Source organism: Bos indicus, chromosome 23 (assembly GCF_029378745.1).
Source record: "Bos indicus isolate NIAB-ARS_2022 breed Sahiwal x Tharparkar chromosome 23, NIAB-ARS_B.indTharparkar_mat_pri_1.0, whole genome shotgun sequence".
NCBI classification, from domain to species: Eukaryota; Metazoa; Chordata; class Mammalia; order Artiodactyla; family Bovidae; genus Bos; species Bos indicus.
In genome coordinates, this window is record NC_091782.1 from 18,999,843 (window position 1) to 19,026,615 (window position 26,773).

Genomic DNA, 26,773 nt, shown 5'->3' on the forward strand with positions numbered 1-26,773 from the left:
GCAGGGCAGAGGGGAAACCAGGTACAGACCTTAATATAGTCACAGGGCAAGCCAGGAGGATGTCGGCTCCTATTACACCTGCCTCCTCCTCACCATCATATGACCCAGCTCCTGCTGGCAAGGTGTGGGCGGGTGAGAAACGCAGGTCCTGGGTGGTGCTGGGGGCCGCCCTGCATGCTGCCATCCTGCACATCCTTAAATGACGCCCTTCTCCCAACCGGTCCTCCTGGCAAAGAGCAGGGTCCGGTTGGCCATTCTGCCTGGCTCTGACCCGGCTCAGCTGGGTGGTCCTGACTCCTCCCAGTGGGCCATGCCAGGAAGTGGGGGAAGGGATGGAGAACTCTAGCGCTGACTCTGGGACAGTTGCCAAAGGAACAGGCTCTTCTGACCCATGCCCTCCCCTACTTCCTCCTTCATCCCCCTGATCCATGATCCCAAACTCTGGCACCCCTAAGGGCAGAGCTCTGAGCTGAGAGGTAAGAGCCAGGGTAAGGAGCAGCAGAAGGGCCGGGGCAGCAGCCCCTTCCCGCCACTCCAGGAGAGCAGTGTATGTGCTGTGAGTGGGGTTCAAGGCAAGATCCTTCCCTAAACCCCTCCTTCGTAGAGACCCCTGAGCCCACACAGATGGCGACACAGTTGCACCCCCAGGGAGCCGGAGTCTGATGGAGCTATCATGCCAAATCCCCTCCGTTGAGCGTCCTGTGTGACCTTGGGAAAGTGCTCAACAGCTCGGAGCTTCGGTTTTCTTGTCTGTGAAATGACAACACTGCCACCCGCCCCAAAGATACTTTGTATATGCCTGGCAGAGAGCAAAAGCTACATGAAAAGATAGCTCTTCTTCTTCAATGTGGGATTTTTGTAGAAGAAATCACAACATTTGGTCTTTAATCTGAGAAACAGATTGCAGTGGGATCTCTGCACACCCATTCCCACCCAGAGATGGGTCAGCTACGGAGGGTCTGGGCTGTCAAGACACCGCAGGGCCTCCCCAGGCTCAAGGTTTATAGTCAAATATCCTGGTAAGTCAGCCACACAAGGGACCCCAGGCCCAAGGACAGCAGTGCAACAGGGGGACAAGGCAGGTTCTGCAGCCACCCACCCCAGAAGATGCTATCCGATGCAGTGACTTCTGGTCATTGACTTCCCAGAAACCCAGTTGAAAAAAAAAAAATTATTGATTTGGCTGCACTGGGTTTTAGTTTCAGCATGCGAGGTCTTCAGTCTTCGTTGTGGCATGTGGGTTCTTTAGTTGCGGTAGGAGGGATATTTTTCTTTTAGTTGCAGCATGTGGGATCTAGTTCCCTGACCTGACCTGACCTGGCCCCCTGCATTGGGAGTGTGGAGTCTTAGCCACTGGACCACCAGGGAAGTCCCAACCCAGTTTTTTTAATTTACTTTTTTTTTAATTGAGGTATAAGATTCATGCCTCACATTAACAAACGTGAAGGGTATTGCTTGGTGAACTTGTGCATGTATGTGTGTATGCCCCTGTGACTACCACCCAGACCTAGCACGGAGTATTTCAGCCCCACGGGAGGCTCCCTCAAGCCCCTCCCAGTCAACACCGTCCCCTCAAGAGAGAGGTGACTGCTCTGACTTGTTTCAGCACCGATTGGCTTTGCCTGTTCTTGAACCTCATGCAAAAGGACTCCTGGGGCACTCACTCTTTGTGTCTGGCCCAATTTATTGGACGTGAGGTCTGTGGGGCTCATCCACGTTGTTTCAGCAACTCTAGTTCTTTCTTTTTCATAGCTGAGTAGCCTCCCACTGACCAGCTCTGCTGCAACTGATTGATCTGTTCTGTGGATGGACGTTTGGTTGTTTGCAATATTTAATTCATAACATTAAAGCAGCCACAGCCTCCTTAGACACGTCTTTTGGTGCATATAACCATGGCTGCCCATTCTTGAGAACATATTTTAAAGGGAATGCCTTGTTAAGAACTCCAGGGAGGGAAGGAGGGATGAAACATAATTGATCTCTTGCCTGGCACCATGAACTTTTTTGCATCCACTGGACCAATCACAGGGGAAGAAGAACAGAGACAGAGCAGCCTCCAAGAGGGACTCTACCCACCTCGTCCCTGCGTCTAGAGCCACCGTGACTGTGTGAATGCATGATTGTGTTCATCTCCTAGGGCAGCCATAATGAACTACCACAGACTTGGTGGCTTAAAACAACACAGATTTATTCTCTCATAATTAAGAAGACCAGGGAATTCCCTGGTGGCCCAGTGGTTAGGACTTGACACTCTCACTGCCAAGGGCCTGGGTTCAACCCTTGGTTGGGGAACAAAGATCCCCCAAGCTGCTCAGTGCAGCCAAAATAAAAAAAATAAAAGAGGTCACAGTCCCAAATCACCATGCTGGCAGGGCTGGTTGCTTCTGGAGACTCTAGGAAGAGTCGGTTCAGTGCCTCTCTCCCAGCTTCTAGTGGGTGCAGACAGTCCTTGGTGTTCCTCGGCTTGGAGCCACATCACTCCAGTCTCTGCCTCCATCATCGTGTGACCTTCTTCCCTGTGGGTCTCCGTATTTCTGTGTCTACAAATCTCTCCTAAGAGGACACCAGTCATTGGATTAGGGGCCCACCCTTATCCAGTCAAATCTCATCTTGATTACATCTACAAAGACTTTGTTTCCAACTAAAGTCACCTTTGAAGGGACTGGGGACTAAGATGTCAATATGTCTTTTAGGAGGACAATTCAACCCACAGTGGTGATTATGACTCTGCAAGTTTGTGTGTGGTGTACATGAGTGTGTGTGTCAATGTGGGTGTGAATAAGTGTAAGGGAGGAGTGAGAGTATATGTGTGAGTGTTTCTGGTTGTGCTTATGTGGCTGTGGACACATGTACAAAAGCATGTATGTATGTGTGCCCTGTGTCCATGGCTTGGACAACCTTCTGGAAGGGCTGAGAAACGTGGCAAGGTAGCGAGATAGCCACAGGCCTGGCTCCACGCTCCCAGCTGGGGCGGCCCCATGAGTCAAGAGGGCGGAAGACTGTGAGAAGCAAGGACAAGGCTGTTTGCTGAGCTGGGTACAGCCCGGGAGGTCGAGGCAGTGGCTCCAGGCAGCAGCGTGGTTCCCAGGTCCTCTTCCAGGAACGTTCCTAGAAGGCCCCTCCACCCAAGCACCCATCCCCAGAACCCCATTTGCCTGGATGGGGCGGTGCGGGCTGACTCATCCCCTCCCTGGGCTGGAAGCCAGCACTCAGCTACCTGTTGGGCCAGTCAAGTAGGGGCGGGGCAGTCAGTCAGCCCCTCCCAGGCCCTGCCCTCAGGCCAATCCGGAGCAGCGCCCCATCAGCCCCAACACATGACCAGGGCTGGACCCCAGGAAGTGAAGAAAGCCAGCGGTGAGCACATGGTCAGGTAAGGCCCCGGATGAAAGCTGCTTTTCTCCCCAGGGCAGCTCTGGTAGGCAAACCCACCACCCAGAGACAGGACATTTGGAGGGTCTCCTCAACAGTTATGTGGGCTGGGGGTCACCTCCTTTAAACTTCCCTACCAAGTTTAAACAGGGTCCTCATTATCCCCATCTTACAGATGCAATCGCTGAGGCCCCAAGGAGTTAGACCATCTGCCTAAGATGCCACACATTTGTTTATATTTGTTGGAACTTTCTTATTCTCTCTGGAAATCCATCCCTGGCCCCCACCGCCAAACTCAGACCACAGCCGCTCCCACTTGCCCACTACATTCCCTTCCCACCCTTCCCCAGGAAGACCCCCAGCCCATGGGGTAGGATCCGTGGAGGGAGAGGGGCTGGTGGTGGTCTCTCATCCCACCTTCCTGGGCTCCTCTCTAGGGTCCCGGTTTTCGTTTTGGTGTGGTGGTAAGCTTGTTGTCTGTGAGGATGTCGGCTGGTTTGTGTGTACACAGGAGAAGGGGATGTGCGGCATACCTCCGGGTGGGTTTGCCTGCCTGGGACACCCGGGGGCATGGCTGCAGGCTGCATCTGCGAGTGTGCCCTGGTGCAGGTGTGGGAGCCGCTGTGGGGGTTCAGAAGAGCCTGCCCCCCACGTGTGTGGGTGTCCACAGGGTGCCGCCCCACCGCTTCCCACTTACCAGGTCACCGCCACCATCCTCGGCAGAGCCCCCGGCCCAGGTGAGAGCCTGATGAAAACCGCCTGTGACTGGGGATAGGCACACCTGAGTCTCAGGCCCAGACCCGCTCACTCAGGAACTCAGGGCTGCGGTGCCCTTGAGCAGGCATCACCCCACCCAGACAGCAGCCGTGTTCTCACCCAATGGGATGGGGCGATTCGGGGTGGGGTGGGGGCGGGAGGGAGACCGCAGCATGGCTTCTCCCGCCCCTAGGAGCGCAGGGAGCTCCGGGCTCCCCAGATGAAAGGCTCAGTACCCCAGCGCTCGGTAGACTGTGGCGAGGGGCGGGGGTGGGGGGGAGAAGGTCGTGCCAGGACTTGGCACAGACTACAAAGTGTGGGGGGCACCCCCCAGCACTCCCGCTGCCGGCTGGCAGGGGGAGGGGCTGTGACGTTCGGTGGCCTCATGCAGCCGGGAGGAAGTAGCTAATTGCTGACCTGATGACTGGGCAGCCTGAGGAGTGGGGTGATGATGCCACTCGCAGAAGCAGGCTCCCGGGATCAAGGAGGGGGCCCTGCAGGGACAGAGCAGGCCAGGCTGTGCTCTGCAAAGGCTGAGGTGGCTGCGGCCAAAGGAGCAGGGGGTGGGGGTGGTTGAGGCTGTGACCGTGGGAAACGGCTTCTCCCAGGCTTCCCTGAGCTTCAAGGGAAAAGAGTTCAGAGGCCCCGGGGGGGGACAAGGGGATTTGGGAAGGGGCAACAGTGGGGGTGGAGGGGGAGGAGAGGGTGGCAGAGGCGTCCTCTTGTTTCCCCTCCACCTACGGTCCCCCCACCTTCCCTTCTGTCCCCACCCCCACCTTTGTCCCCTCCCTGGCCCCTGTGGCCCAGGTTGGTGAAGACGGAGATAGAGGTCTCTTTTCACCACAAGACCACCAGGCACAAGCATCCTACGTGGCCATACCTACCGTGCTGAAGGCCAGAGCATCCAGGAGGTGTATGAGCCATCAGCCGTCCCCAAGGACAGGAACAGAGGGTGCTGTTACAGAGGACAGCACAGGCAAAGGCTGGGTGGTGGGGTTTGTGAGGCTGATGGACGACAGAGGCTTGGCAGCAGTGGTTATGGGGAGAGAGGAGGGGTGCAGGGCCATTCTGCACTGAGTGCCACCCTGCCCCTTCCTGGCAGAAAACTGTGGGTAACCAGACTCGGATATTCTTCCACACGCTGGGCACAGCTTCTGCTGAGGCAGGGGGGGTCAGGACCAGTTCGAGAGCCACACTGAATAAAGACCCATCCTCCAAGTCCCCAGGTCCTTCAGCTCTAAAGAACCTGCAACCCTTAATGCCAAGAAACAGGACCCATCCAGCTGCAGTTCAGTCCTCTGGACCCCCAGCGCCCCCTGTAGGCAGGACACTACACCAGTAGGGGGAGGGGCCTCCACGTGCTGGGAAGAGAAAAGGAGACGAGACTTGCTCTCCAGGAGGTACGAAGACCCCATCTCAGGAACCTGCAGTGGGATAAAGGCACAAACGTTGACCTCAAAGCTCCAATCTGAAATTCAGCCTCTGTCCTCAGGAAGCTTCTACTGTGATGGAAATATACACACTACCATCAGAACTCCATTCAGAAAGGTGAAACACAGCATCTGGCTTCAGAAAACATACCATCCCAGGGTAGAGAGACACACAGCCCCACTGAATTTTTAGGAAGCCCCCAATCTATTGCAGACATATACTAGACATTTCAGTGATTCTAGGGCTGCTAGAAAAATGAATACAAGACGTAAAAAAAAATGTCCAGTTAAATCTGAATTTCAGATAAACAATGACTTTAGTATAAGTATATCCCATATAATACATGGGGTAGACTTATACTTTAAAAAAGTATTCATTGTTTATTTGCAATTCAAATATAACTGGACTTCCTGTACTGTTATTTGCCAAAGCTGACAACCCCAGATGCCCCCAGTCCGAGGGCAGGAGGACACCCCCACCACACGCACACCCAGACATGGAAATGGAGGTAAACATGTGAGCGAGCTTCCTGCTCCTGGAGTAGTGAAGGAGGTGAGTCCTGGGGCGCCGGCTCGCAGCAGTTTAAAATTCCTTCCAGGCCAGATCCCTAATCCCTCGGTGCACAATGGCAGCCTTCTCCCCCGCCGCCCGCGCCCACGCCCTCCCCCGCGGGGCCGTGGCAGTGCCACCACGGGCCTCTTTAAGCCCCTTTGAAGCCGCCTGAGCCCCGCGCCGCGGGAGGCCCCGCCGCTATGCCAGCTATGCCAGCTATGTCCCCGGCCGCCGCCGGCCACCACCGCTCCCCCATTAATACTGGCTAATCTGGCTAATAAATAAACTCCCCTCCCAGCCTCAGCCCCCTGCTCGCTCCCCTCTAGCTCCCCTAGAATTGACTTCAGGGCTCTGCTGGAACACACGTCCTCAACTCCCTTCTCCCACTCCCTTCCTGATGTTTCTGACTTTTTTTTCCTCTCACTGGCCGGACTCTGGCCGAATTCGGGGGACCTCTGCCTCGCGCGATGCATCAGTATCTCCTTCAGTCCACCTGCGCGCAGGGAGCCTGCCACATGGCTGGGTGCAGGGGACCGGACTCGAAGCTGGGGAAAGAGCCGCAGGACCTAGGAGCGCCCCCTGGAGGGGGGACGAGGCTCTGGCCACGCCCCTCGCTGCCCCGCCCCCCAGACCCCGCCCACTGTGTCCTCGGAAGTGGGGAAGCTCCTCCAGCAGCCCCGAACAGGTGGCTCCTCGCCCGGGGAAAGTGCCGGCCCCTCCCCGGGCAGGAGTCCCTTCTCCGCAGCCTTTGTCGTCCCCTGCGTCCCAACCCGGGCTTCCGCGAGTCTGACTCAGAGCCGAGCCCGCATCGCTTCACCTCCTCCAACACACCCGCAGCGCGCGGAAAAATTACAGTATTTCAGCGGCACTGCTAATGTGCTCTAATTACCCACCGCCGCTCTCTTCCGCGGCTCTCAGTGGCATTGGGCCAACGCGCCATAATTAGGCCGTCCCTCCCCGGCCCTGGAACACCGCCGTCACCTGTCCCCTGTCCCTCGCCCCCTGTCCCCAGGGGTGCTCGCCTCGGCCCCTCCCGCAGCCTCCTGCCGCCCTCCGGGACTGCACCTTGGTCCCAGGAGAGAGTTAGGAGACCCCACCTGGGATGGGGAGTGGGGAGGTGCAGGACTTGGAGACCTGACCCCAGGCCTGAAGGGGGCCCTCCCCTTCTGTAAGGCTACAGTCTTTGGGATCTCTGCTGGAAGGGACTGGGAGAGTGGGGAATGGGGCAGGACTCTCTCCATTGAGGTCTATTGGAAAGTTAACTGTTTGGGGCGGAGGTGGTTAGGGCGCCTGGGCAATAGTATCCCATTTTGCACATGAGGCTCAGAGAAGTAAGGCTCTTAGGGAAGGCCACCCAGCCAGAACTTCCAGATTTAAAGAGTCGGACAGGCTCCTTCTCCTAACAGGGGAATTACATTTCTGTGAAGAAAGATGATATCCCCATCACAGACTGGGAGTATTGGCAGCCGACCAGCTGTGGCCTGTTGGTTGCAAGTGAGCTGGTGATGAGTGGCTCAAGTCTTTCATCCCAGGAAGGGTGGGAGGAGGCCCTGAAGACACAGAACCCAAGCCTGGTGGCCAGGACTTGAGGGGAGCAACTTGGCTGTCAGCCTCTTCATCCAAACCAGGCTCAAAACTCTCTTCTATCAGGAACTCTTTCCTGATGCCCAGGGGTTGCAAACTCATGGCCTTGGGCCAAGTTTAATCTTTAGTGAGATTTTGTTTGGCCTTCAGTGTGTATGTGGTTTTTATATTGAATGTAAGATCCTATGACAGTGCAGGCTGCCCTCCTCATTGGCAGAGACAAGTGTGGCCAGATTAAGTCCCCAAAGGCATTTGAGCTCTTGGCTTAGATCAGCCCACCTGGCCTGAGCCTTCACGTTTTCCCTCATCTTCTAGGATCTCAGTCTGCACTGCTGCCCCTTTGTAGCTTTTGCATGTTTCTCCATAAGCATGCCGAGATGAGTGTCCCTCCAGCCCCCTCTTTAGGCTCCCCACAGGTGGTGACTGCCTATATTTCTGAGAACCCCTCTGGCAGCCCCTTTTTTCATCTTGCATATCAGTCTCTGCCCTGGGCAGGCGCCACATCTTTTCCAGCAGGGGTGACGTGGTATTTTTCTGCCATCAGATTACAGGCTGCTTGAGGGCAGGATATTGACTCAGACTGGGATCTCACTGAGGGCTAAATGAATGGGTGCGGGAGTAGCACCCTCTATCATAGGGAGCTCCCTGAGGGCAGGGCCATGTCTCCCCTCAATCTAGAGCTCTTTGAAGGCATTGGATTTTCCCCTCAGATGAGGCTTTTGCACCCCATCCAACCCCTCTGGCTCTCAGCTGCTCCCAGGCATTCCTCCCAGGACACCGTTTGTCATGCTTTGATGAATGAAACCTACTAAGAATAACTCAGTCCTTGTAGTCTCTAAAGGACAGGGGTGTTGGGGGCGGCGGGGGAGCCAAGACTGGTGGTTGTGAGGGTCTAGAGAAGGAGGATGAACACAACTATTCATTCAGTAGCATTTTCACAGGTGCCCATCATCCACTGGGAAGAGACTCAGGGTGGGGGTGCCACAAGCCCCCCTACGGTGCCATTCCTGCTGTTGCCAGTAGGGGGAGGTTCCACAGGACTCCTGAGATGGAAATGCCAGCCCCCTTCTTCCCAGCCCCGAAGTCATCACATCAGTGCCACCCAGCCCCCTCTATGCCTGCCACCAGCTTCCTCTGCCTGGAAGTCAGGTGCTTGGGGTGAAGGGCGGCTTCCACTAGGACAGGCATTGTGGCGGGGGGTGCCTTCATCTTCCTGAGGAGGACTGTCAGAGTGATCACCGTGGGGTGGGAGGGTAGGGAATGGAGAAGCAGTCTCAGAATGACAGGAGGGCATTTGGTGGTGGTGGTGTTTTTTTTTAGATAAGTTATTTATTAGTGGTGTTTTAACTTAGGGATGGGGCATGACTGACCCAGAAGATGAACCCCTGTCCCCGCCCCCACTCCACTCTTCCTTCCTCATCCCGCCCCTTTCCACTCCCAGACCTCAAGCCTCCAGTTCAGAACTGAGCGACCTTTCCAGGGCAACTGTTCTCCCAGGCACTTCACAAGGGGCCCGAGGGGTGGAGAGGCTGTGACCTTAACGCGCTTCTTTGGACGAGGCCTTCCTGGCACTCGGCCCCCACCTGCCACCTCCTGAGAGGGACATTTCGGCCTGGTCTTGGCAAAAACACCAGCCTCTGAGCCAGGCAGCCTGGTATGGTACCAGCCCTGCCGACTCCACTGTGACCTTGAGAAGTCCTTTGCTCCCTGGGCCTCAGTTTCCCCATACCTAAAATGAGTTTGCTCTAGGTTTCATGCTTTTCAAAACTTTCTTTCTAAAAAATAATGGATCCTATTACTTACATAGTAACTTATGTGGAGTCTCCACTGGTAACATCGAAAAAGTTTGGAGTTCTGGGGTCAGAACAGGAGTGGGGGTCCAGAGCCCCAGGGTTCAATCCATCACACACATGTCCACCACAGGTGCACACACAGACACACACGTGTGCATGTAGAATGGCTCCAGGGCACTCCACAGAGCACACTTTACAAACCTCTGAACCCTGAAATCCCCTGAACAAACATTCTGGGGCCCTGCCACATCTGGGAGCTCCAGAACTGGGGATGAGGCTGGGAATGGGGGCCAGCCCGGTGTAGGGAGCAGGGCTGAGAGGTCCCAAGGTGGGGGTCGGGTTGGGGGCAGAGCCAGTAGGGGGAGTCCTTGTGATACCACGTAACACCACTGAGGCTGGGCAAGGGCCTAAGTCCAAAGCTGGGTTCATGCAAACCCTCTGAGCCAGATTCAAGTAGGCTTGTCTGGTGCTGGGTCCCCTCAGCTGAGGGGAGAAGAGGACTGGTAGGGACTGAGTGCCCTCCCAAGCAGGAGGGGCAGCAGGCATAGGAGGAGGGGGAAGCCTCTGGCAGCCTTTCTCTGGAATCCCTCTTGCCAGGCCCAGGATGAGGGCCAGAGTGGCATGGTCGGGGCTGAGCCCCAGGGAGCCCCAGTAGGGTAGCATTCCCCACTACAGGAGACACAAGGAGCCTCCCAGCACCCCCAAAGCTGGAAGTCTGAGGATTTGGTGACCAGCAAGAATGCAGTGGGGAGCAGACCTGTCAGGCTCTGGAGACAGGAGAACGAGGAGATAAGCAGATACCACACAGGGAAGGAAATGGCGCGATAAGAGGCAGGACTGGGCCTGGGGCCCTGGCTTAGGGCAGTGGGGAGGGTTCCTGCAAAGTGGGGAAACAGCAGAAGCAGCCCAGTTCCTCCTTGCTGGCAGATGGACTGTGCTCAGGGCTCACCAGGTAAAGTAGGTGCTGCCTCCTCCCTGATACCCCAGGCAGTCCTGGAGTGTCCATGTTCCTGATTTCCCCCAGAGAGCACGTGGGGGGAACACAGAAGTCTCCCCAGGTCCACCTCCCTGGGATTTATGATGCGGGATGGGGCAGAGCCACCTCCAAGCTACCTCCCCATCCTCTATCCCAACTACACACACACACACACACACACACTGACATTTGTCCCCTAGAGACTTCACAGCCTGAGCCCTGGAAACTCCAGGATCACTGCTATGTGCCAGGCATGGCTCTGGACACTGTGGGTTCCAGGAACAGAAGAGTCAGCCTAGGTCTTTGCCCTCGTGGTGCACATGTTTTAGGGAGTGAGTGACAACAAGGCACAAAGGAATCAAGTTCAGGTCGCGAGGAGACAACCATGGGAGCAGAGAGTGCTGGGTGGCTGGGGCTGTTTAGATAGAGTCATCAAAGAATGTCTCCGTGAGGAGGTGACATTCCAGTAGAGACCTGAGCTGCAAGAAGCCAGCTGTGCTTTGGGGCCAAAGGACTTGAAAATGTATGATATTTTTAAACAGAAAAGAACATGTACCCATAAACGTTCAAGGGCAGGGACATGAAGAGCATCTGTAAAATGTCCGGCACAGTGACAGGAAATTCACATTCATCATCTACTTCCCTCTTCCAAACCCTGGTGTCAAATAGTATTATTTTCATTTTACAGATAAAAAATATGAAGCCCACAGAGATCATTCATTTACAAAGATGTATTGAGTTTTAGTCTCTAAAAACCCTATAATAAATTCCTCGTGGGGTGTACCATCTTAGATTCTACAGCCTGAGAGCAGAGAGGAAGATCTGGGAGGGCTTCCTGTAGGAGGAGTCCATGTCTATGCTGAGTCTGAACAGATGAGGAGGGGATGACAGGGGAAGTGAGAGGGTGAGGAGGGAGCCAGTGGGTGGCTCCAGTGGCAAAGATGCTGTGGGCAGAGTAAAAGACTGAGGAGGGGGTCCTACCCAGCTGCCTGGTCAGCAATGTGAGGGGCTGGGGTGGTGAATAAGGAGCCCGCATGCAGGGAAGGGGGCCGGGGGGAAATGGGCCACGGGTTGTGGCTGTTGGGCAAGGCTGGTCAGGTGTGGCCTCTTCCAAGGCTCTGGTGACCTGGCCCCCGTGAGTGACGATGTTACTAATGGTAAAGAGTGGTGCCAGCCAGTGACAAGAAAACTCACAGGCTCACACACTCCTCACATGCAGACAGACAAGTGCCTGCCACACACACAAACACACGTGCAGCTGGTCTGTATTGACAAGGGTCTGCAGAAGGCACAGATACATGCGCACACATGCACGCAGAAGAAAGTGCATTTTTATTCCTTCCAGCAGTGCCGTACATGTGGTGCTGAATAATATGGTGAGGCCAGGAGAGAGGCGTCTTGGGAGCAGCTCACCCCTGACTCCTCATCTCCCAGCTTTCCCAAGGAAGCCACCGTCCGGAACCCACTTTGGGCCACTTTCCCAGAGGATGACCCCTCGACAGGAGTCTATCCTGAGGTCGAGGGCCCCTCCAACAGCTTCCTCCTCAGAGTAGAGTGTGGGGTTGGGAAGGAGGAACCTGACCCCTGGCCAATGACCTGGTCTGCAGAGTCTAGCGGCGGGCAGAGGGCAGCACCTTGACTCTGAGTCCCCTACCCTGGCAAGTTCAGAAGCCTGAGACATGTGCCCAGCCCGTGCCTAGGTGTACTCCCACCCCGTGGGCTTCCTAAGAGCAGGGACCACGTGTTACCTGCCACTATCGCACCCCTCCCACACAGAGGGCACCCAGCGCCGGGGCCATGGCTGGCAGAGCTGGGACGGGAAGGGGCACTCTGCTCAGGGAGACAGAGATGGAGCACCTCCTAGCAGGGTGCAGTAGCAGCTAGACAGGAATTGGGAAGAGTACGCAGCCGCCTGGGACCCCCAAGGATGGGACCAGGTTGGACGGGTCTTTCATCTATGTGCGGCATCTGCCCTGTCTCTGGCAGCCCTGTCGTGGCTGATGACCCATCAGTGACTCACTGCCAGCTGTGGGCACGAAACGGAGAAAGTGACCCCCAGCTGAGCTCACGCACTCACAATTAGCCCTCTACACCCCCTCACCACGGCAGCCTCCTGGCCTCCACACACGCACATCCCAGGCTGCCCTTTCCCAACCACAGTGTGCCTTCTGCTGCTTATTTTAGCCTGATGAAACCTCTTAAAATGTCAGAGCAGGAACCGAGCTCCAGATCATGCAGTTCAACCCCTTCATTCAACCAGTGAGAAAATGGCGATTCAGGGAGAGTGAGTGACGTGTCTCAGGTCACAGAGCTAATTGGTGGTATGACCAGAAATTGACTGCAGGCTTTGGGGGGGTCCCAATCCGGCCGTTCTAAACTTTGGGCGGATGGGGTGGGAATGCAGTCTGCTTCAGGCAGCCCGTTGTCAGTCTTCTGGAGCCTCTGGAACCAGCATGCCTGGATTTGAGCCCCAGTTTGCCAGTTATCACCTGGGAGACTATAGGCAAGTTACCTAGACTCTCCATACCTCTGTTTTCCCATCTGTAAAATGGATCTAACAATGGTACCTACTCCCAGGTTAATGTGAAGATTGATTCAGTTAATATCTCTGAATTGCTGAGTGCAGTGTCAGGCACAGAATTAGTACTCAGAAAATATTAGCTAACTTGGCTGAATGCCTACTGCTTGGAGTCACCAAGAATTGGTCCTTACTGTGGAAAGTCCAAAATCTTGGTTTTATCAGCTGGCCCAAGGGTGAGCAGATCCCAGGAGGCTGGCTGTGTCGAAAGACTTGCAGCAAACTGATGGATGTGTTACCATGGGGACAGGGGTTGCTGTCAGAAGGACCGTGGTGGCCACAGTGGCTGCCTCCCACTCTGGCAGCCACCCCCTGAGATCTAAAGATTGCAGACTTCACAATCCGGGGCAGCTGGAGATTCGCAGGACTGTTCAAGCTGGGTGAGGCCGAAGGAATGCCCTTTTGAACTCAGGAATGGGCCTCCGTTCCTCTGCAAAATAGTTAGAGGCTATGATGGTTGTATGCATGAGATCAGGGGCTGTGGTACCTTTCCAGCTCTCCCCCTCCCTGACCCTCTTGAGGCTAGTCGCCTCCGTTGCCGGGTCCCAGTTGGATAAATATTGACAAATTCTTCTCCTTCCACGTTCTTCCTTTATCAGTCACCAAAGCCCTAACACCTCACACCGGATGAACTATGATCCCAGAACACGTATGAGGTTGGGGTGGTCTCATTCCAGCCCCAGAAATGCTTGTTGAATGGATAACTCGGTGAATCAATGAATGGAGCCATTCCCAGAACCTCCTGAAAACTCACCCTGAGCTTTCAACATTGGGCAACTCTCCGCGGAGCCCCAGCCATGCGCTCCATCTGAGGAAAGGCTTTCCTGCAGCTGTCTCAGCCATCCTTGTCACCTCTCATCTCCCACTAACATGGCAACCTTTCTCTGCCTCCATGCTGCCCCCACCACCCAGTCTAGACAATTCCGTGTGTCTGCAGCCTCCCCCAGCAGGATTGCTGCTGTTACAGCCATAGTCACTGCCCACGTGGTGAGTGGTCGGGCTCTAGCTCTCTCCTGCTCCCCATGTCACAGCTGTCCCCTGTTCACCCCACCCAACCTCCTATAATGGCCTGTGTAAGAACACTGACTTTTTCACTTGCTGTTCCAGGTCCACTGAGAGCCCACGATGCCAGCCAAGCCCGAACCGAGTCCTGGCCCTGCCAGCCCCATAGAGTCCTGTGGGTGACCCATTCTTTATTGGGAGCGTTACCTACTGTCTGGATGCCAGCCATCAGGGAAGACTGAAACCCCTCAGATCAGGAGTCCAGCCTGAGCTGGCAAGGAGTTTGTGCCCCTTTGGAGGCTGGAATGCTGGACCCCAGTTCCGTCCTCAGGTGCCAGGACGTGGCCTGAGCATTGTCTCCAGTCTGGTTCCAGCTTTTTCCCCATCATTGACCCACTGCCCAGACCTCTGCATGGTTCCTGGCTACCGAGATCTCTTCACAGCAACCAAAGAGTATCTGAGCTTAGAAGATCCTAAGGAATCGCCCAGTCTGGTGGAGATGCTCTAGAGTATTCAAAAACATAATCGTCTTTTTCACTGGAACAATTATTAGGGGTGTTTCTGCACTGGGTGCTGTGGGATAGAGAAGCTAAATGTCCCACAGTGCACAAGGCAATCTGCACAGTGACAATGGCACCTCTTCCTTCGCTGGATAAACAGTGATTCTAGTCGAAAGTGCTTAACTGTGTAGTTGTAGTAACTAAGAGCTGCGGAGGATAAGGGACTGGCCCAGGATTACATGCGCATTTGTCTTATAGGCAATCCCAAGAGGGGAACCCAGGCCTTCTCCCTCTTGAGAATATCAGTGTCATCTGTTCAATATTCCACCAGCAGTCACCAAGTTTGAGGCACTGTGGGAGAGTCAAAGACTAAAGTGAGACCCATGCAATGACTTCACAGAGGCTTAGAAGTTGGCTCATGGACTGGTGGCTCAGAGAGTAAAGAATTTGCCTACAATGCAGGAGACCTGGGTTCGATCCCTGGGTCAGAAAGATCCCCTGGAGAAAAGGAATGGCTACCCAATCCAGTATCCTTGCCTGGAGAATTCCATGGACAGAGGAGCCTGGAGAACCACAGTCCATGTGACCACACAGTCAGACATGACTGAGGGACTAACACTTCCACTTCCATGGACCTGTGACTTCTGAAAGTTGGGGAGAGCATAACAGGAAATGATGGGACACGAGGACTGGTGCCCAGGAGTGAAGGTCGATGAGAAGTGAGCACAGACTTTGGGGAGAAAGCAGAGGAGAATGGGGAGGAGTTGGAAGGTGAATTGAGACTAGAGCACAGAGGACTTTGCATGTCAGTTGAGGGTTAGAATTTTCTGCTACAGGCAATAGGAAGCCACTGTGATATCAGAGCAGAAGGTGGGCAGTGGTGAGCACTCTGCTTCATAGCAAGTTTCCTGAGACTGCCTATGGGAAGCAATGGGAGGGAAATTATAGGGGCAGGAAATTGCGGTCTGAACATTCCTCAAGAAAGACACACATGATGTCATGAATGAGAACAGTATCAAGGGAATGGGGTGAGAGAATGGAGACCACCTCAGAGCCAAGCCACACTGCAGGATTGGCCATGTCCTTAGCATTTAAACCAGGGATATTATCTGAGTTTGGGTTCCCTCGGAAGTAGACCCTAGGAAAAGGACTTGAGAGAATTCCCTGGTGGTCCTGTGGTTGGGAGTCTGTGCTTCCACTGCAGGGGGCACAGGTTCGATCTCTGGTCAGTGAACTAAGATCCCACATGCCACTCAGAGCAGAAAAAAAAAAAAAAAGAGGAAGAAGACAAAGCATTTGAAAATAGTTTATCTGGGAGATGATCTCAAAGATAAACAGTGGGGGAATGGAGAAATCAGGCAGGAAAAGGAGGATAGCAAAAAAAAAAAAAAAAAAATGTGTTACATCAAGCCAATTACCCCCGTGGGCAACTGAAGATCAGTCTTGCTGGAAATCTCTGAGAAAACAGTAGAGAACACACACTTCTGTGTTAATCCTTAAAGGGCAAAGGAGCTGGGAGTATTTATCCACTGACTCACACTAGTCATTCTTTGAGGGGTTGCTCCTGGGAGCGTTAACTCTGGCACTTTTGGAATGCTCCACATGCAGGAGCAGGCTTTACAGCCAGAGAAAGTCCTCAGGTATAATCTCAGGTGCTTGCAGTTGGAAGCTACCAGGTAGCTGTGTAGGAAAACGGTGAGTACCTGTAAGATGGGGCAAGGCATTGATTGTATCTGCAACACACATTCTTTACATGCAAGTGACATGGGTTAGCCAAGACAGCTCCCTGTCTAAAAGTGACTCCATAAGTGAACTAGGTAGAATCTTTCTTTCTTTCTTTCTTTTTTTTTTTTTTTGGCTGCATCATGCGGCAGGCATGTGGGATCTTAGTTTCTCCACCAAGAATCGAACCCACGCCTCCCTGCATTAAAAGTTCAGAGTCTTAACCACTGGACCACCAAGCAAGTCCTAGGTAGGATATTTCTGAAAGAGGACATTGACTGATGAAATGCTTGGCTTCTGTGACCCCAGGAAGGCAGAGAAGGAATCTGAAGTATAATAATCGGTTCTATCAATTTACTTTATGTTTTGATGCCAAGTTATCAAGTGCCACCACCACTGCCGCTAAGTCGCTTCAGTCGTGTCCGACTCTGTGCGACCCCATAGACAGCAGCCCACCAGGCTCCCCCGTCCCTGGGATTCTCCAGGCAAGGACACTGGAGTGGGTTGCCATTTCCTTCTCCAATGCATGAAAGTGAAACGTCAAAGTGAAGTCGCTCAGTCGTGTCCGACTCTTAGCGACCCCATGGACTGCAGCCCACCAGGCTCCTCCATCCATGGGATTTTCCAGGCAAGAGTACTGGAGTGGGGTGCCATCGCCTTCTGCGTATATCACATGAAGTAACTCTATACCTAGTAATGCTTTAAAATCTAATCTTATTTTGACATAGTTACACTAGCCTTTTGCTTTTGTGAGTGTTGTATGTTATACCTTTTTCTTTGTATTTCAGGTAACTCTATGTAAACAGTGTATAGTTGAATCTTGTTCTTATCCAAAATAAGTCTGAAAGTCTTTGCCTTTGAATAGGAAAGTTTTACATATAATAAAATTATCTTTATCTTTAGTTTTAAAATCTACTATTTTTCTCTTTCCTTTCCTTTCCCAAGGAGATCCAACCAGTCCATTCTGAAGGAGATCAGCCCTGGGATTTCTTTGGGAGGACTGATGCTAAAGCTGAAACTCCAGTACTTTGGCCACCTCATGCGAAGAGTTGACTCATTGGAAAAGACTCTGATGCTGGGAGGGATTGGGGGCAGGAGGAGAAGGGGACGACAGAGGATGAGATGGCTGGATGGCATCACTGACTCGATGGACGTGAGTCTGAGTGAACTCCGGGAGTTGGTGACGGACAGGGAGGCCTGGCGTGCTGCGATTCATGGGGTCGCAAAGAGTCGGACACGACTGAGCGACTGATCTGATCTGATCTGATCTGATTTTTCCCTTTTTTTATCTTGCCTTCTATATGTTCTATCCACTCTATGTTTCCTCTCCCCTTTCTTTGCATCTGTTATTTCATCCGGTTACCTTCCTCTATTATTTTGTAAAGTTATTTACTCTTTTACAATGTCTTAGTAGTCACCCAGAGATGACAGCATGTATTCTTAACAAATCCTGCCAAGTCGCTTCAGTCGTGTCCGACTCTGTGCGACCCCATGGACTGCAGCCTACCAGGCTTCTCCATCCCTGGGATTCTCCAGGCAAGAACACTGGAGTGGGTTGCCATTTCCTTCTCCATAACAAATCCTAATATTAACTGATTCTTTTACTCTCTTCCCTTAAAATATAGGCAAAGACCTTGGGGCTTTAACTCCCCACAAACACTATCATATTATTTTTCTATACAACCAGTATTATTTGATATTTACTCACATATTTGCCATTTTCATTGGTCTTGATTCCTTTCTGCATCTCTGACCTCCCATTTGGGTTTATTTTCCTAATAATCCCAATAGAAAATTTCCCAATAGGAAATATTTCCCAATAGAAAATATTCTATTAATGTGGGCCCACTGGTGACTAATTCTTGTGATTTTTATTAGGCTGAAATGTATCTATTTCTTCTTTACTTGAATTTTTTTTTCTGGGTATTGAAAAAAAAGTTGGTGGTTATTTTCCATCAGCCCTCTAAAGAATCCCACTGTCTTTTGGCCTCTGCTCTTTTCCATTAAGAAATCAGTTGTATATCCAATCTGTTATCTCTTTGAACGTAATCTCTGCTTTTCTCTGTTTTTTTTTTTAATTAATTTATTTTTTATTGAAGGATAATTGTTTTACAGAATTTTGCTGTTTTCTGTCAAACCTCAACATGAATCAGCCATAGGTATACATATATCCCCTCCCTTTTGAAGCTCCCTTCCATCTCCCTCCCCACCCCACTCTCCTAGATTGATACAGAGCCCCTGTTTGAGTTTCCTGAGCCAAACAGCAAATTCCCATTGGCTATCTATTTTACATATGGTAATGTGAGTTTCCATGTTACTTTCTCCATACATTTCACCCTCTCCTCCCCTCTCCCCATGTCCATAAGTCTATTCTCTATGTCTGTTTCTCCATTGTTGCCCTGTAAATAAATTCTTCAGTACCATTTTTCTAGATTCTGTATTTGTGTGTTAGAATACAGTATTTATCTTTCTCTTTCTGACTCACTTCACTCTGTATAATAGGTTCGAGGTTCATCCACCTCATTAGAACTGACTCACATGTGTTCCTTTCTATGGCTGAGTAACATTCCATTGTGTATATGTACCACAACTTCTTTATCCATTCATCTGTCGTTGGACATCTAGGTTGCTTCCATGTTCTAACTATTGTAAATAGTGCTGCAATGAACAATGGGATACATGTGTCTCTTTCAATTTTGGTTTCCTCAAGGTATATGCCTAGGAGTGAGATTGCTCGGTAGTAAAAATATGGAACACTTCATGAATTTGTGTGTCATCCTTGTGCAGAGACCATGCTAATCTTCTCTGTATTGTTCCAATTTTAGCGTGTGCTGCCGAAGCGAGCACTGCTTCTCTCTGTTTTCAAGATCTTCTCCTTATCTTTGATTTTCAGCTTTTAGTTTTATCTAATAGTAAAAATGTACTTTCATTTTACTCATATAGGCATAGGTAAGACTCTTGAGAGTCCCTTGGACTGCAAGGAGATCCAACCAGTCTATTCTGAAGGAGATCAGCCCTGGGATTTCTTTGGAAGGAATGATGCTAAAGCTGAAACTCCAGTACTTTGGCCACCTCATGCGAAGAGTTGACTCATTGGAAAAGACTGATGCTGGGAGGGATTGGGGGCAGGAGGAGAAGGGGACGACAGAGGATGAGATGGCTGGATGGCATCACCGACTCGATGGACGTGAGTCTAAGTGAACTCCGGGAGTTGGTGATGGACAGGAAGGCCTGGCATGCTGCGATTCATGGGGTCCCAAAGAGTCGGACACGACTGAGCGACTAATCTGATCTGATCTGATATATCCCTTCTGCTTATCCTGATTTAGGCTCTCAGAGTGTACTGAATAAATGGATTGGTGTCTTTTATCGGTTTTTGAAAGCTCTCAGCCATTATCCCTTCATATCTTGCTTCTATCCCAGTCTCTTGAGCTTTTTCACTGTTTCTTCTAGTCTAATGGACTGTTGTCTATATTTCTATCCTTTTACCTTCCCATGCTTCATTCAAGATATTTTTTTCTCATCTAACTTCTAAGTAACTAATTCTTTATCAGCTGTGTCTAGTCTGCTGTTAAACCTATCCTTTGAATTCTTAGTATCAGTTTTAGAATTTCCATTTTGGAAAAAAATAGTTTCAATTCTCTGCCAAAATTCTCTTTTTTCCCCCAGTTTTATTGAGATATAATTGACATGCAGCACTGTGTATGTTTAAAGTGTAAAGCATAATGATTTGACTTACATAAATCATGAAATGATAATCTTAATAAGTTTTCTGAACATCCATCATCTCATATGAATGCAAAATTAACAGAATAGAAAAAATTTTTTTCTTGTGATATGAATTCCCAGCATTTACTCTTTTAATAATTTTCATGTATAACACACAGCAGTGTTAATTATATACATTTATCAAGTTATACATTATATTCCTAATACTTTTTTGTTTTATAACTAAAAGTTTGTACCTTTTGACTGCCTACATCCAAATCCACCTACCCCCACTCCCTGCCTCTGCTAACCACAAATCTGGTCTCTTTTTCTATAATTGTTTGCTTTTGAAGTATAATTGACCTACAACACTAGGTTAGCTCCTGTTACACAACATGGCGATTTGGTATTTCTATACATTTCAAAATGATCACCATGGTAAGTTTAGTTATGACACATCATCATACAAAAATACTACATAGATATTGACTCTATTCCCCACACTGTGCATTTACCCATAATGCATTTATTTTGCAACTGGACATTTGTACGTCTTAATCCCCCCCAGCTGTTTATTTCCCTTCCTGTCCCCTCACCTCTGGCCTCTTTGTTCTCTGTGTCTATAACTATCTATAACTCTGTATCTATATCTATTCCAGTTTGTTTTATTTGTCCATTTGTTAAATTTTTTAGATTCCACTAGTGAAATCATGCAGTATTTGTCTTTGTCGGACTTATTTCACTTAGCATAATGCACTCTAGGTCCATCCACGGTGTCACAAATGGCCAGATTTTATTCTTTTTATGGCTGAGTAATATTCCATTTTATATCTCTCTCTCACATTTTCTTTACCCATTCATCTACCAACAGGCCCTTGAGTTGCTTCCATATCTTGGCTATTATAAATAACATTGCAATGATCATAAGGGTGCATATATCTTTCTAATCAGTGTTTTGTTTTCTTCAGATAAATATCCAAGAGTGGAATTGCTGGATAATATAGTAGTCCTATTTTTTAATTTTTTGAAATGTCTCCATACTGTTTTCCACAATGGCTACACCAATTTATATTCCCACCAAGTTTGCCAAGCATTCCCTTTTCTCCACATCCTTGCCAATCCGCCGAATTCTTAATTATGTCTTATCTCCTCGATCATGCTAAGCATTTTTTTTCCATACCATGGGGCTTGCATGATCTGAGCTCCTCTACCAAGTTGTTAACTCAGGCCCCAGCAGTGAAAGCACCAAGACCTAACCACTGAACCACCAGGGAATTCCCTATATTTTTTTATTTTAAATCTGCATGCATAACTCCAACATCTAGAGAGGTTGTTATATATGTTTTTCTTATATACTATATATTTGTATTGTTTCATCATGTGTCTCATTTTTGGTTTTTAGGTTTTGAGAGGAGTCTTGTTTTTTGGGGGGGGGTTTGTGAGATTTTGTTTTGTGTGTGTGTGCCCTGGACATTGTCTCTGCAAAATCATTTGTAGAAATTATCTAACCCCAGAATGATAACTTCTTCCAGAGAGGATTTACAAGAGCCTGAAGGCACTGGCAGTCCTGGATCACCTTAATCCAATTTTAGGAACTAGGATGAGTCCGAGCTGAGCTGCAACCCCTGTTAGAACTTGTCTACTCCCAGCTCATCCTTCCTCCTCAGATACAGCCATTTAGGGTCCCAATTCAAAGCAAGGCGGGCGAGGGGGATCCCCAAACACTTCTCTTGATAGGCCTGTCTCTTACCACCCAGGATGCACTCAAGAGCATTGATCAACCTTGCAGCATCTTAGCTGTTTCCTTCCTTCCCAAAGGAAAAGCATTTCTGAAACCAGGAATACCCCCCTCATCTCCACATCTCAACCCAATAATTCTCTATGGCCTTATTGATCTTACTGGCACTTGGATGCTTTAAACAGTCTGTTGTCTTGTGTTTTCATGTATATATACCCATGTGTATATATATATGGTGGTGGTTTAGTTGCTAAGTTGTGTCTGACTCTTGCAACCCCATGGACTGTAGCCTGCCAAGCTCCTCTGTCCATGGAATTTTCCAGGCAAGAATACTGGAGCGGATTGCCATTTCCTTCTCCAGGCGATCTTCCTGACTCAGGAATCGAATCCAGGTCTCCTGCATTGCAGGCAGATTCTTTACCAACTGAGCTATGAGGGAAGCTCATATATACATACATACATATATACATACATATATATATATATATATGAAGAAGGCAATGGCACCCCACTCCAGTACTCTTGCCTGGAAAATCCCATGGATGGAGGAGCCTGGTAGGCTGTAGTCCATGGGGTCGTGAAGAGTCGGACACAACTGAGCGACTTCACTTTCACTTTTCACTTTCATGCATTGGAGAAGGAAATGGCAACCCACTCCAGAGTTCTTGCCTGGAGAATCCCAGGGACGGGGGAGCCTGGTGGGCTGCCATCTATGGGGTCACACAGAGTCGGACACGACTGAAGCGACTTAGCAGCATATATATATATATATATATATATATAACATTTACATATATTTCTTTTTTCTCTAATTACCTTCAGCAATAAGGTTAATCCACATTTCCTAGTCTCCTGTTTCTGAAATCAAGCACCATGATGTATAGGAAACTTCTGAGACATTTGCAACAGCATTAAAAAAGTGTGTGTGTGTGTGTTTTTTTTAAGCCAACAGTTTGCACAACACAGATTAGCATGTTATGGATTGTCACAGCAGAGTTTATGTTTCTGAGTTAAAAAAAAAAAGATCTGGGATTTATATAATGCATTGACTTTAATACCAAAGAGGGTTGGCTAATCAGGATTATAAACTTTCAAAGGGCAAAGTTAAATGTTGAGTTTATGTTTTGAACAAGGTCTAAATGTTTTGAAAGTAAAATTAAATTACCAGTTCATTTTAAAAGAACCATGACCGAGGGAAATTGACAGGACTGGTGGGTGGATGGAAATTTATAGGAAAGGATGAGGGTGGTAGGAAGGGGAGAGGGCAGGTAGACCTGGGGATAACACAGTGAGTTTGGCACTGGACGCCTTCCTTTACTGGGCTGGAGGGAATCCAGCAGAGAAGCCTATACAGTGGCCAGAAGTGGGGTTCTAACCGGGTGATCTTGTAGAACAGAGACATGGACTTGGGAGCTGTTTGTGCACAGATTGGACTCGCACCAGGCAACACTGGAGGAACATGAACAAAGCCAGGAGATGCCATCAGAGCACTGGTCCTGGGGGACAGAGGGAGGCAGAACACGTGCCAGGTGCTGGGGAGGCGGGAGAGGCAGGACCAGCCATCCTGGGAAGAGGCTCTCTCGAAGCCTTGAGGATTGTAGGGTCAATTTCCTCCAAGATGTTGAGGCTGAGGCGTGGAGGAGGACTCTGCTCATTCCGAGAGCAATTTCCGTCGAGAGTGTCGGGAACCCGGAGGCTGCTAAGAAGGGGCTGGGGAGTGAGTGGGAGGCCAGGAAGAAGCAGCAATGTGTGCAAACTTCTTTTTTAGAATGTGTGGGGCTCTGAAGGAAGGAATTGAGGTGGTGATTAAGGGAAGAGCCAGTGAAAACTACTGGAGGAAGTTTGTGGGCAGAAGGGAAGGAGCGAGGGCAGACAGAGCGACCAGAGAACCCCCAGAGATGGAGCAGAACTGAGGGAGTCAGCGCCCACCCCACGGGCCCCTGAGCTTCACCCATAGCTCTGATTCCCATTTTCCTGATGAGGAAAGTGAGATTCAGAGAGGCTTTACTTCCCCAGTGACCGCTAGAGGAAACTGAGACAGGGATGGGACCCAGATGTGTCAGATCACAAAGCTCACCCTTCAGCCCCCTCCCGACCCACCCCCATCATGATTTCAGGGTTTCCGCAATCGTGACCACCCCCGTCACCACCACACGGCCACCGTCATCACACCCACCATGGCCTCCACCACGGTGACCACCACCGGCACTGTCCACCCCACCACAATAATTACGTTCACCAATATGAGATTTCCTGTGCTGGACACATGCAGTTTCTGTCTTTGGGGTCTCCTATTCTGAGAACACACGTGAACAACAAAATGGACTAGCAGAGACACTCAGCAGCCAAACTTTTTGATCATGCGGCCGGTCAGGAGCTCTGCTGCCGGTAGTCAGATGGCTGCATTCCTGGTGTCTTCTTGGGGGAAAAGGTACATCAGAAACTGGCTTTTCCGTTTGCTCCACTGGCCTCCCCATCACTCGTCCTCACTCCACCCCAAACCTCTACTCATTGTCTCCAAGCTGGGAAAATTAAACAGATTTTTCTGAAGGAAAATCCTTAGGGAAGGGAGTGTGTACAGAGGGATTAGGACTGGGCTAAGGCCCAGTCATCCTCGGTCCTCCTCTGAGACTCTTGGCTTCCTGTGGAGACATGCTCCCACTCTCTCGGGCCCCCTCCCCTCCCCCAACTCACCGCGCCCCTCCCTGGTACAACCAGGGATGGGAAGCCCAGGGCTGCAGCCTGGCCGCACCACCCCCATGTGGGCCCCAGACCCTCCCCAGCTCTTCCACACAGTGCCTGTCCCCCAACCCCCAAGCCTGAGGCTAGGAGAGATGGAAGTCTGGGATGTAAAGAGAGATGGGGTGGGCAGGAGTAAGGCCTGAGGATGCTCAGAGAAGTTTCCACGCAGGGCATCTCATTCTGAGCTGCTCTGTCAATTCCCCCTCCTTACTAATCCCAGGATTAGAGAAAGTGGAATCTGGGAATTCAGGAGCCAGAGACCGGGAATGGGGCAAGGGGAGGTGAAGGGGACCAGGCAGCTTGAACCTGCTGTGTGGTTTGGTCAGGCCATAGACTTCCCCCAGCTTCACTTCCTCACTTGTCAAATGAGGGTCATCAAGTCCAACCGTGACTGAAGAGGGCGGCTATAAGATGTGGTATTGGTAAGTAGAGGCTAGCTGACTGTTACCGTTGTTGTTATGAGCACAAGGGCAAGGAGGGGTGCAGAAGAACAGGCGTGTCCCAAGCCCTGGAAGGCTGCATGGTTCAGTGAGGAGCATGGCGCTGACATCAGATAGGATCACAGCCCTGGGATCAGATAGCACCAAGCCACTGGTGTCAGGCCTGGCTGGGCCTCCTCCCTACTGAGGGAGCCTGGCAGTGACTCCCTCTTCCCAGGCCTCCACTTCCGTGTTGACGCACAAGATGCCTTGCAGACCTCCTTCGGGACTGAGTGACAGCTAGCACCGGTGCGGGTATAGAGCAGTGTCTGTCATGCCTGCCACATTTCTGTTGACATTTTGCCTCTGGCGGAACCTAGTGAGTCCCCTTCCCTCCCCCAACTCACCAGGGGTGAGGGCCCCTGTTTCCATCCTCTGCTCTCCTCCGAGGAGATGCCCAGTCAAGAGATGCCCACCATCCTTCTCTTGTCTGACCATGTTTTTAATTTTTGGCTGTGCCGGGTCTCTACTTTTACATGTGGGCTTTCTCTAGCTGTGGTGAGTGGGGGCTACTCTTCGTTGTGGTCCAGCTCAGACTTCGTATTCTGGTGTCTTCTGTTGTTGTGGGATCCGGGCTGTAGGACCCACGGGCTCAGCAATTGTGGCTCTCAGGCTTAGTTGCTTCGAGCGTGTGGAATCTTCCCACCCCAGGGATCGAACCCATGTCCCCTGCATTGGCAGGTGGATTCCTACCCACTGCACCACCAAAGAAGTCTTGTCTCCTCTGATTTTTGCCACACTCCTTTTCTCCTCTTCTCCAAAACCATACTCATCTGGCTTCAGTCACTTCCCTAGCTTCAGTGCCTGCCATAGCTCTCTATTACTGTCCACATGTAAACATCCTTCTCAGGATGCCCCTATGTCCCACCTTCCGGGCTCGTCTTCTCTCCGCCGCTTGCTCTGAGCTGACTTCACCCTGGCTGACCCCCTGTTCCCCAACTGTCTGCACAGTGCTCATCTTCTGCCACCCCCTTCTCCCTCCTGCTGCAACTTCCGAGCTCGGCCCTGGCTCATCCATCTCTGAGCATCGGTGGATATAAGAAGTCACAGACAAACCAAATTTCAAGCAGCAACCAAGAGGAAGCCTATCAATAATGGGCCCTAACATCGTTACCGGCGGATCGGCTTTGGGGAGAAGCAGGTAATCGAATTTCCCTCCGGTCTCCATCTGTCTCCATCGCCCCAGCTTCATCCTCTAGGTGCCCGCCCCGCATCCGGCAGCCCAAGCCAATGAGTCTCGGGTAATAATGCAATTCCGTTCAAGAGAGCTTGGGTTCTTTGGGGACAAGGGGAAGGTTTCCAGAAGGATGGGAAAGAGGAGACAAGAGTCAGAGGGGACAAATACAGGAAGAGCACCCATCGCAAGACTGATCTGGGGGAGGCGGTGTGGAAAGGAGCCTGTCGTCTTTGATATTCTCGCTCCTCTTGTGTTTTTATCCATGTTGCCTTCCTTTCAAGTTTCTGGAATGGCGTCATGCGGGAGGGTTCTGAGCACATAGAAGGTGCTTAGACACATAACTCCCACCCAGCAGGGCAAAAGGGCTCAGACTCTGGCCCCAAGCTGCCTGGGATGGTGCCCCACCTCACCCCTGGGCAGGGATGTGACAAGAAAGGCCTATGTGACTTCTCTGTGTCTGGGTCAGCCCCTCTGTGAGATGCAGATGGTAGCAGTGATGCCCAACTCACAGCTGGCTGTGAGGACTAAGTGAATTGGCCCAGTGAAAGCCTAGGAGTGGGACCTGAGCTCTGCGACTGTTTCCGTCAGGGGAACTCTTACCATATCACATGGAGTGGGAATGGCTGCTCCTCAAGGGCCACCCAAACCCTGCCTGTTTGCAGCAAA

The 26,773-nt window shown here is 51.0% G+C and overlaps 1 long non-coding RNA gene and 1 other non-coding gene across 2 annotated transcripts; both read right to left on the minus strand.

Moving 5' to 3' along the window:
* Positions 1 to 2,163: 2,163 nt before the first annotated feature.
* LOC109576836 (uncharacterized) lies at positions 2,164 to 4,617 on the minus strand. The gene is made up of 2 exons (XR_002183437.2): positions 4,067 to 4,617; positions 2,164 to 2,553 (listed from the first exon to the last, which is right to left on the minus strand). It is a non-coding gene; the product is annotated as an uncharacterized lncRNA (long non-coding RNA).
* Positions 4,618 to 19,005: 14,388 nt separating this feature from the next.
* Positions 19,006 to 19,108, minus strand: LOC139179182 (U6 spliceosomal RNA). Its single transcript, XR_011563606.1, has one exon. It is a non-coding gene; the product is annotated as a U6 spliceosomal RNA (small nuclear RNA).
* Between the last annotated feature and the right edge of the window lie 7,665 nt (positions 19,109 to 26,773).